The sequence below is a fragment of the Bufo bufo genome, chromosome 3 (assembly GCF_905171765.1).
Source record: "Bufo bufo chromosome 3, aBufBuf1.1, whole genome shotgun sequence".
In the NCBI taxonomy this organism is placed as follows: domain Eukaryota; kingdom Metazoa; phylum Chordata; class Amphibia; order Anura; family Bufonidae; genus Bufo; species Bufo bufo.
Window position 1 is genome coordinate 579,234,557 of NC_053391.1, and position 11,976 is coordinate 579,246,532.

Here is an 11,976-nt window from a genome sequence, read left to right on the forward strand (position 1 = left end):
GTGGTATGCAACATGCAAAGCTTTCCTGTACATGTCCCAGCACGTACTGTATGTGCACAATTTCTTCCTACACCAGAAGGCAACACACCTAGTCCACTCGCTTGTCACACTGAAATGTTGCAAAAGAAATAACGTAGTTGGAAGGGTGCTTTCACACTTGCGTTATTCTTTTCCGGCACGGAGTTCCGTCCTAGGGGCTCTATACCGGAAAAGAACTGATATCCCCATGCATTCTGAATGGAGAGCAATCCGTTCAGGATGCATCAGGATGTCCTCAGTTCAGTCTTTTTGCCTTTTCAGGGCGGAGATAATACCGCAGCATGCTGCGGTTTTATCTCCGTCCAAAATTCCGGAAAACACTTGCCATTTCCCATTGACATGCATTAATGTCGGCTCCGGCACCGAGTGTTCCGGCAAGATGGATCTGTTTTTGTGGTCTGTGCATGCTCAGACCGCAAAAATTTGAAAAAAATAAATGCCGAATCCGTTTTCCGGATGACACCGGAGAGACGAATCCGGCATTTCAATGCATTTGTCAGACGGATCAGTATCCTCATCCGTCTGACAAATGCCATCAGTTTGCATACGTTTTGACGGATCCGGCAGGCAGTTTAGGCAACGGAACTGCCTGCCAGAATCCTCTGCCGCAAGTGTGAAAGTACCCTAAGGCTGGGTTCAGACCTGAGCGTCTTTGATATGCGCGTTTGACGCGCGTTTTTGACGCGCGTTTTTGACGAGCGTTTTTTGCAATAGTGAACGCGCGTTTGACGCGCGTTTGTGTGATTGACTGCAATGTCCTATGGCCACAAACGCGCGTCAAAACGCCCCAAAGAAGCTCAAGTACTTGTTTGAGCGTAGGGCGTTTTACAGCGCGTTTTTCTCGGCGCTGTAAAACGCTCAAGTGAGAACCAGGGCCATAGGGAAGCATTGGTTTTCATGTGTTGAGCGTTTTACAGCGCGTTTGAACGCGCTGTAAAACGCTCAAGTGTGAACCCAGCCTAAGGCTCCATTCACACGTCCGCAAATGGGTCCGCATTCGTTCCGCAATTTTGCGGAACGGGTGCGGACCCATTCATTTTCTATGGGGACGGAATGGATGCGGACAGCACACAGTGTGCTGTCAGCGTCCGCATTTGCGGAGCGCGGCCCCCGATCTTCAGGTCCGCAGCTCCGCAAAAGATAGAACATGTCCTATTCTTGTCCGCAGCTTGCGGACAAGAATAGGCATTTCTATAGGGGTGCCGGGCGGGTGTGTTGCGGGTCCGCAATTTGCGGGTCCGCAACACACCACAGACGTGTGAATGGAGCCTAATAGTGTGCGGTTCTCCTGAGGTGACCTCCCTATTAATAGGTAGGTGATCGACCAATGCTACATTATATATGAGGGGTGTTTTTTGTGTCCAATTTTTATGCACTGTGATGCACTAAGCATGTATTTTTTACTCTCCAATCATTAATGTATTTGTGGTTAAGGGGTGTCTATTATTTTTTGCATCCCTCCCTTGAGAGTTGTATTTATGTAAGACTTTTGTCTTGATGTATTTTTATCTCTATTCTTATTATGTTTCATACATATATTCAATACAGATCATTATTTATTTGAGGTCTTCTTAGACTCAGCTTTTCTGTATAGGTGTATCTGTTAATAGGTACGTAGTTAATACGGTTGAAAAAAGACATAAGTCTATCAAGTTCAACCCAGGGCTAGGTGGGGACTCGAATCCCAGAAATTACATGTTACAGTATCAGCTTACAACATGTCACATCCGACATGCCTGGGCAATAAATTCACCTAGTATTGTCCTAGAAAATGCTACACAAACATTTCGCATAAAATGCTCGTATCTGGCATTCCTCAATAATAATTAAAAAAACAATAGATCACATCTATTTCTTGAAACATTTCTTTGCTGTTTTTTTTAAGTCATGTACATGTAAAATGATGTGACATTTTGGCAGGAAATGCTACCTTTTTGTAGGTTTCCTGCTGAATCACCGCATTTATCACGTCTTTAGGCCTCTTTCACACGGGCAAAATGCGGGCCGCAATGCACGAGCACAGTCCGTGGGGCAGCCGCAGCGGATTGCGGACCCATTCACTTGAATGGGTCCGCGATCCAGCCGATCCGCAAAAAGATAGGACATGTTCTATCTTTTTGCGGAACGGAAGTACGGGACGAAACCCCACGGAGGCACTCCGTAGTGCTTCCGTAGGGTTCCGTTCCGTGTTTCCGTTCCGCATCTCCGGATTTGCGGACCCATTGAAGTGAATGGGTCCGCATCCATGATGCGGAATGCCCACGGAACGGCGCCCGTGTGAAAGAGGCCTTATGATTATTATTTTATCTGTTATATAATAATCATGTTTAAAGCTATTTGTGTTTTAAGAGAGGTAATGTCGGGCCTGCGCATGCACACAATTAACTTAATGCCGCCGGTATCTATCCCGCAATGGTAGTATCCCGGAATTGCCTGCGTCATCATGTGATGCGATATTAGGTCACGTGACGTTTCGCGTCACATACGCGCGACCCGTTTCCTATGAGAACGTGGATCCAGGTGCCTGCAATCATTTATTCAGCAATGGGTGTGGAGCTTTGTCATTGGTGTTTTTGGAGTATTTAGAGTGTGTACTGCAGTGATGACGCCACCCCCAGTCGAAGGTTCACCGAAACGTGCGTCGGGGTTGGCGCCATCCCAGAGGAGACATGTTATGGGTAACTGATTCTGTCCTGCATATAGATTTCTTTTGTATCTTTTGCACTTTATTCAGTTTTTCACTTTTTAGACTATTATGAATTGTTGCCGTTGTGTCCGCTTCCGGTGATGTCGCCATTTTTCCTGAACTTGTTTTTAAATATTTTATCTATATGAACTTTGCAGATAAAGGCCATTATTGATTGCATGCGGCAGTTCTTTATAGGTACTTGAATCACCGCATTGCCTGGACTGCTTCACTTCTAAAGAAAATTTTCAGGAAACTCCTCTGATGCTGTGATTTCTATTTTTTTTATTTTATTTTTGGGACTGTCAACCCGGGGATCCCATGCACAATAGGAAAGGACGTAACCGCTGACCCTGCATGTCTGTGTATCCATTTGTCAGGAAACTGTCAGCAAAATAAAGGAGACCAGAAAGCAGCTAGAAAGAATGATCCTATAATGTGCTGCTGATCACCCAGGTGAACTGATCTTTCAGGCAGCAGATTAAATCGTCGTTCCTGAGTGCATTCACACGTGCTGGTTTTGTTGGGGGGGTTTACTGCAATATTTGCAAAACTGCTGCACAAAATGCATTGTTTGCAAAATCAATGCAAAGTATAACCTAGAACTATACTCAAACTTCTGCTTAGCAAACAAAACGGTTAATGCTCCCTTAGGGCTCATTCAGACGCCTGTATGCTCCGCAATTAGATGCTGACCCATTCACTTCTATGGGACACTTTTCTTCCATTCCACGGCTCCGCAAAGCAAATGAAACAAGTCTTATAGTTGTCAGTGAAAATCAGGAAGCAGCCCCATTGAAGTCTATGGGTCCGCAAAAATACGGAATGCAATCCGTTTTTTGTTTTTTTTTTGCAAAGATGCTCAACTGCCCTTAAAAACGGACGTCTGAATGAGCCCTTAAAAAGATGACAAGTCCCCAAAGGAGCTATGAAAAATTAAAGGTGGAACCTGATTGGTTGCTAGGGACTACTAAGGCTACTTTCACATTAGCGTTTTGGCTTTCCGTTTGTGAGATCCGTTCAGGGCGCTCAAAAGTTTTGCCCGAATGCATTCTGAATGGAAAAGGATCCGCTCAGAATGCATCAGTTTGCCTCCGATCAGTCTCCATTCCGCTCTGGAGACGGACACCAAAACGCTGCCTGCAGTGTTTTGGTGTCCGTCTGATGAAACTGAGCCAAACGGATCCGTCCTGGCACACAATGTAAGTCAAAGTAAAAAACAGATCCGTCCCCATTGACTTTCAATGGCGTTCAAGACGGACCGTCATGGCTATAGAAGACATAATACAACCGGATCCGTTCATTACGGATGCAGGCGGTTGTATTATTGTAACAGAAGCGTTTTTTGCAGATCCATGACGGATCCGCAAAAAATTCTAGTGTGAAAGTAGCCTAAGCCAGTTCTACTTTACACCAGTTTGATAAATCTCCCCCATAGTTTGTAAAGCTGAAAAAAGACATTTGTCCGTCCAGTTCGACCTGTTATCCTGCTAATTAATCCAGAGGAAGGCAAAAAAAAAAAACTGAGGTAGAAGCACATTTTCCTCATTCTAGGGGAAAATTCCTTTCTGACTCCAATCAGGTAATCAGAATAACTCCCTGGATCATTGACCCCTCTCTAGTAGCTATAGCCTATAACATTATTACACTCCAGAAATACATCCAGGCCCCTCTTGAACTCTTTTAATGAACTCACCATCACCACCTCCTCAGGCTCCATAGTCTCAGTGCTCTTACCGTAAGGCCCCTTTCACGCGGGCGAGTATTCCGCACGGATGCGATGCGTGAGGTGAACGCATTGCACCCGCACTGAATACCGACCCATTCATTTCTATGGGGCTGTTCACATGAGCAGTGATTTTCACGCATCACTTGTGCGTTGCGTGAAAATCGCAGCATGCTCTATATTCTGCGTTTTTCACACAACGCAGGCCCCATAGAAGTGAATGGGGTTGCGTGAAAATCGCAAGCATCCGCATGCAAGTGCGGATGCGGTGCGATTTTCACGCACGGTTGCTAGGAGACGATCGGGATGGAGACCCGATCATTGTTATTTTCCCTTATAACATGGTTAGAAGGGAAAATAATAGCACCATTTTACTATGCATTCTGTATTCAGAATGCTATTATTTTCCCTTATAACCATGTTATAAGGGAAAATAATACAATCTACAGAACACCGATCCCAAGCCCGAACTTCTGTGATTTTTCTCACGCGAGTGCAAAACACATTACAATGTTTTGCACTCGCGCGGAAAAATCGCGGGTGTTCCCGCAACGCACCCGCACATTTTCCCGCAACGCCCGTGTGAACCCAGCCTAAAGAATCCTCTTCTATGTCTGTGTAGAAACCTTCTTTCCTCCAGACGTAGAGGATGTCCCCTCGTCACAGTCACAGTATTGGGTATAAATAGATGATGGGAGAGATCTCTGTACTGACTCCCGATACATATGTCTAGTTCAGTAAATAATTATATTCACTATAAAATACCAAGCACCCACTTATAGCATGGCATGCCCCTACACCCTCTAACACAGTCCAATCGGAACTGACAGTGTCCACAACAAGGGGGATGGTCAAAACAAATTGCCAATTTATTTATAAATTTCTAGGAGAAATAAGAGAGGAACTGCACAATGCAGAGTAGTAAGAAAGAAGTTCTAGAACTGTTATTTCAAGCAGAGTACAAGTCCTTACTGATAGAGGCTTGTCTGCAGAGCTGACAGGTCCCCGTTAAAGGAAACCTGTCATCAACTTCACTGAGGGCGGCATAAAGTAGTTACAAACACGATTTACAGACATTTCACAAATTTCACCAGTTTGTTACTCGTCAGCTAAAATTAAGCGAAAACTTCCTGTACAATCACCACAGCACGCTCATGGGCTTCCTCAGAAGACTCACGGTTGTCACAAATGTCACATGTGGGGTGGGTCCCTTCTCTGGGACCTGCTGCTATCTATTATATATCTAAGGACTCGTATGAAGCCTGTGCCCGTGCTGTGGACCGCAAATTGCAGGCCCAGGGGGATCGCAGACCCATTCACTTGAATGGGTCCGCGATCCTTCCGTTCCGCAAAAAGATAGAGCAAGTTCTATCTTTTTGCGGTGCGGAAGCACAGAACCCCAGAAAGCACTCCGTAGTGCTTCCGTAGTATTCCATTCCGCATCTCCGGATTTGCGGACCCATTGAAATATATGGGTCCGCATCCGTGATGCGGAATGGCCACGGAACGGCGCCCGTGTATTGCAGATCCGCAAATGCGGTCCGCAATACGGCAACAGGCATCACACGTTCGTGTAAACGAGCCCTAACTCGTATATCTATCTCTAGAACTGGCCCCAAATTAAAGGAGGGCACACTGTGCATGCGCGGCCACCCTCCATTCACCACTATGTTCCGAAAATAGACGACCACTAGCTTGGCTATTTCTGGCAGGCCCAAAGCGGTGAATGGAGAGGTGGCCATGTGTGCACGGCTTTCTCTCCATTTACTGCTATGAGACTTCCGAAAATAGCCGAGCGCTCTCGCTATTTTTCGGAAATCTCATAGCAGTGAATGGAGAGGACTCCGCACATGCGCAATATGCTCTCTTACAGTTTGGGCGCCACCTTCTGGAAACAGAAGTGGGTCCCAGAGGTGGGACACTCACTTATCTGACATTTGTGGCATATGCTAGATACCGTATCTGCCACAATTGGTGAGTTGGGACAACCCGCTTAATATTCGCTTACAAGTGACAGGCCAGTGAAATAAGCATGTCTGTCACTACGTTATGCTGCCTTCAGTCAGGGCAGCATGAAGTTGATGACCGGTTGCCTTTAAATTTATTTTGTAAATTGGAAGATACATTAGAGAAATATACATAGAAACTTTAGGTTGATATCATGGATACGGTACATAGATACTACGTGTAGATATCATAAGTATTCATTGTACAAAGGCCGCATAGACAGATATCATAGAGATATATAGATATACACCATGGATAGATCAATGGGGGCAAAACTGAACTGAACAGAACGGAATGCTCCAAAATGCATTCTGTTCCGTTTGGTTGCGTTTCCGTACCGGACAGAAAACAGCTCCAAGCAGCAGTTTTCTTTCCGGCATTGGATGCAGAGAAAAACGGATCAGGCATGACACTCAATGTAAGGCAATGGTGCCGGATCCGTCATTGCAATTTTAAAGATGATACAACCGTTCATAACGGATGCAGCCGGTTGTATAATCTAAAACTGAAGCGTTTTTGCAGAGCCATGACGGATAAGCCAAAAGTGCAAGTGTGAAAGCAGCCTTACCTGTATTTATAGAAAGATACATTTGCTGGGAAATTTTAAAGCTCTTCATTTGGGATTTTTTAATATCCAATACTTTTGGACCTTGTGTCAGTGATAGGTCCCTAGCCTATTATAGAACGGGCTTAAGGCCGCTTTACACAGGCCGATTCTCAGCCAGATAATCGCATAGGGGAGTTCATAGGAACCTTTATTAGCGAGTATCTGCTGGTGTACCCAATGAATGAGCGGGTAATCACATCTTTCATGCGGACACCTAAATTCAGGGGCGGATTGGCCATAGACCTTACAGGGAGATTTCCCGGTGGGCTGATGCCCAGGGGGCCGCCTGGGCCCTCCTCACGGTCGGCCAGTGGATGTTTTTGGGGATGTATTTTGTGCTGCTGGCAGTATTTTGTGATGGACTGTGGTATTTGGCTTTGTTGGGTGGTATAATGTGCCGCAGTATTGTATTGCTGGCCCCGTCTACTTGTGTTGGTCCTGCTTTCCATTATTTTGGACCGAAGTACAAAATGGGGCCACTTTCTAGGGCCACTTTAAATTCCCAGTCCGTCCCTGCCTAAATTGGCGTCTGCAGCAGCAGATGGTACCGTCTAAACACGCTCTGCTGGCGGCAAACAATAATTCCATATGGGGACGAGCGATAACATTAGCGATCACTGCTCCCCATAATGTGGAGGAGATCTCTGCAAGTAAGGGCTCGTTCACACGAACGTGTGATGGACCGCATTTGCATATCCACAGTACACGGGCACCGTTCCGTGGCCATTCCGCATCACATATGCAGACCCATTCATTTCAATGGGTCCGCAAATCCGGAGATACGGAACGGACCACTACGGAAGCACTACGGAGTGCTTTCTGGGGTTCTGTTCCGTTCTTCCGCACCGCGAAAAGATAGAACTTGCTCTATCTTTTTGCGGAACGGAAGGATCGCGGACCCATTCAAGCGAATGGGTCTGAGATCCCCATGCGCCTGCCCCACGGACGGTGCCTGTGCATTGCTGACTGCAATTTGCGGTCCACAGCACGGGCTTCACGCGTTCGTGTGAACGAGCCCTAAATGAACGCCCTCCTGTACTGATGAATAGGTGCTTCCTTCCCGACAATCACCTGATGAATTGTCCTGTGGAAAGGGACCTCTAGACCTTATTCACACGTCAGTGTTTGATTAGTGATTTCCGTCAGTGACTGTGAGCCAAAACCAGATGCGGATCAAAAATACAGAACAGGAGCAGATCATTCCATTATACCTTTATCTGTGTAGTCTCCACTCCAGATTTTGGCTCACAATCACTGATAGAAATCACTAAACAAACATTAAAGCTGGGTTCACATATGCGCATCCAGTGAAGGAACAGACTGCCGGAATTCAGTCTAACAGGCGTACATTTCAGACGGAAAAAAAAAAATACGACATGCAGCATTTTTTGTCCACCCGAAAGCTGATATATATCCCAGAAAGCGGATGGATCCCGCTGGATCCCATAACAGTGAATGGGGATCTGGCAGTGACGGATACAGTGAACTCCGATTGTCTGCTTGAGTTCAAAGTGCAGATATGAACCTAGCCTAAGGGCTCTTTGACACGAGCGGATGCCGTGCGTGGAATCCGCTGCGTGAATGACAGCCAAGCCCCACTCCGGACAGCAGAGACACGGAGCATTAAAACGATTGATAATGCTCCGTGCCTCTCTGTGATCTTTTTACTACAAAATCACGGTGACAACTTTATCTCACTGTGATTTTGTAGTAAAAAGATGTTAATGCTCCGTGTCTCTGCTGTCCGGAGTGGGGCTTGGCTGTCTTTCACGCAGCGAATTCCACGCACGGCATCCGCTCGTGTGACAGAGCCCCTGTGTCAACTGTGTATTGTCAGCTGAACCCTCAGAGAACGGTGGGTTTGGTCGACAGTATAATGTGTGTGGGGAGCTCTCGACCCTCCCCCAACTTATGTTATCCTTTTGTTCTCCTGGGAGATAAGCTACCCCCTTTTCTCCTTTCTCCCTTTTAAATACTCATAGTACACGGATGAAAAAATACAGCTGTGTGCCTGAGGCCTAACGCATTAAACCTCTTTCACACACACGTCCACATGTGTGAAGATGTCAGTAAAGGGTCCATGACTGGTCCATTTTTTGCCATCCAAGTTGTGTCATCCATACTCAACATACACTGCTAGGCCGGAAAATGGATTTCCAGAGAATATCCTACCAATGGTCAGGGAAAAACCACTGATAGAGCACGGAGGCCATCTGTGTTCTATCAGTGGTTTTTACGGACCCAGTTTATCAAAACTGGTGTAAAGGAAAACTGGCTTAGTTGCCCATATTAACCAATCAGATTCCACCTTTCATTTTCCAAAGGAGCTCAGGAAAATGAACAGTGGAATCTGATTGGTTGCCATGGGCAACTAAGCCAGTTTTCTTTTATACCAGTTTTGATAAATCTCCCCGCAATGAGAGTGTTTGGTCTGCACCATGGGGCAAAGTAGTAAATGTCTCTACCGTTTTATCACTGACCCACAGTCAACAGAAGAACAAGAACACATTAAAATCAATGGATACATGTGCTCTCCATGGAAAAGACAGACAGCAAGTGTCCGTGATTCAATGACATGTGAAAGAGGCCTGAAGGCGCAGCCATATCCACGGGGATAAGCTTGCACTATTAATTCCATGGCCCTGTACATCAAAAATGGGGTTACATGAACATAATATAAAAATACAATAAACAAGAAATTATTAACAGACTGGTTATATATATATACATACATACCCCCTATTAAACAATAAAAGCACACAAACCTTACTCCTGAATGGATTCCAGAGTAAATAAACTACAGGCATGCCAACTGTAAATACGACTGCACCCCGGGCAGTAGGCACAGACTTTTACTAACCCTGTAATTAAGGTATATATATATATATTTCATACTCTGTGTATGAGAATAAAGGGAACCTACAGGAAAGGCTGCAACCTTCTAAAATTTCTAAGGTAATAGTCACATGCTTCAGGTTTGTTGCAGAAATTTCTTTGACCGCCGCATCCATCTACATGGGACTTTAAGAAAGCCATCCACATGCTGCAGAAACAAACCCATTCACACGTATGAAGTAGATTTTCAGTTGTGTGAATATACCCTAAAACTCCATCCAGATTACGGCCCAAGCTTCGGTGGGTGTAGTGGTGGCAGCTGTGTAGGAGCAAGTCATGGGCATTTCCCCCAGAAAGCGCTCTCCTCTGTGTAGAAGCGACTCTCATATAGGTTCCAGACATCGTGGAAGTTGCAGTGGTGGCCATATTTATCATCCAGCTTTCCAAAGAAGATATGCTTAAAAATCTCCATGGTTATTGCACAAGTTTTAGCTTTCAGTTTTTGAGATCCGTTCAGGGCTCTCACACGCGGTCCAAAACGGATCAGTTTTGCCCTAATGCATTCTGAATGGAAAAGGATCCGCTCAGAATGCATCAGTTTGCCTCTGTTCAGTCTCCATTCCGCTCTGGAGGCGGAAACCAAAACAATGCCTTCAGCGTTTTGGTGTCCTTCTGACAAAACTGAGCCAAACAGATCCGTCCTGACATACAATGTAAGTCAATGGAGACGGATCCGTTTTCACTGACACAATCTGGCACCATCTGGCACCTGTATTATCTGAACGGATCCGTCTGTGCAGATCCATGACGGATCCGCACCAAACACGAGTGTGAAAGTAGCCTTAGGCTGTTTCATTTTTCGTTCTTTTTTTCCATCTAAAATAACGGAAATGGCTAAAATAGATGCAACATTTACATAACGTAATCTTAAAATAAAGGATCCCCTTTTTTTTCTGTTCTTCTGATGGACAAAAAGAACAGAAAACTAATAAACGGTGATGTGAACCTACTCTAAGGGCTTATGCACACGAGCGTAATGGCTCAGTGCCCATTCAGCTAGTCTATCCTGTGGAAACAACTGATTAAGGGCCCCGTGCCCGTATTGCGGACCGTAAAACACCAGTCCGCAATATACAGGATTGGTGATGTGAACCTACTCTAAGGACTCATGCACACAAGCGTAATGGCTCAGTGTCTGTGCTACGGACAGCAAACAGCGCTCCACAATGCACAGGCACTGGCCGTGTGCATTCTGTTTACGGATGCGGACCCATTGACTCGAATGGGTCTGCGATCCGCAAGGTACGGACAAAAATAGAACATATTTTATCTCTTTGCGGTGCATAGGCACGGACCAGAAAGCCCACAAAAGCGATTCGAAGTGCCTCCGTGGGCTTCCGATCCGTGCCTCTGCGACGGAAAAGATGGGTGTCCTATCTTCAGTTGTATCTTGCGGATTGCGAACCCTTTCAAGTCAATGGGTCCGCATCCACAGAGTGCACACGGCCAGTGTCTGTGCACTGTGGACCACTGTTTGCATTCTGCAGCACAGGCACCGAGACATTACGCTTCTGCGCATGAGCCCTTAGAGTAGGTTCACATCACCATTCCTGTATATTGTAGACTGGCCATTTACTGTCATCAATACGGGCACGGAGCCCTTAAATCTGTGGGCACAAGCGCTTGATCAGTTGTTGTTTCCATGGGACAGACTGACTGGGTTTAAAAAGGAAGAAAAGAAAGCAATGCTCACTGATTTGCCACCACAGCCGTTCTGTCCCCACTGCTGTACACTCCCTGGTCATGGGCACACAGGAAATGGCAGGAGATGCCCACTGAGCCAATCACTGGCAGAGGTGGGTCACAGCTGAGCAGGCATCTCCTGGAAGTGGAGAGCAGCAGGGACACGGTGAGTGCAAAAAAGGGGATTGGTGACGGTGAGTAGGTTTTTTTTGTTTTTTTTCTCTATTCTGTCATTTATTTAAAAAACTGTATTTCAGGAAATGCCCCTTCAAGAAATGAATCAGGCCTGCAATTTATTCAATACTGTACAATGGAGCATCTGTTCTCTCTGAT

At 45.8% G+C, this 11,976-nt stretch overlaps 1 protein-coding gene across 1 annotated transcript in view; it reads right to left on the reverse strand.

Annotated features, from left to right (window-relative positions):
- B4GALNT1 (beta-1,4-N-acetyl-galactosaminyltransferase 1) overlaps positions 1-11,976 on the reverse strand; it is a 241,814-nt gene that overhangs the window by 226,994 nt on the left and 2,844 nt on the right. The window lies entirely within an intron of this gene.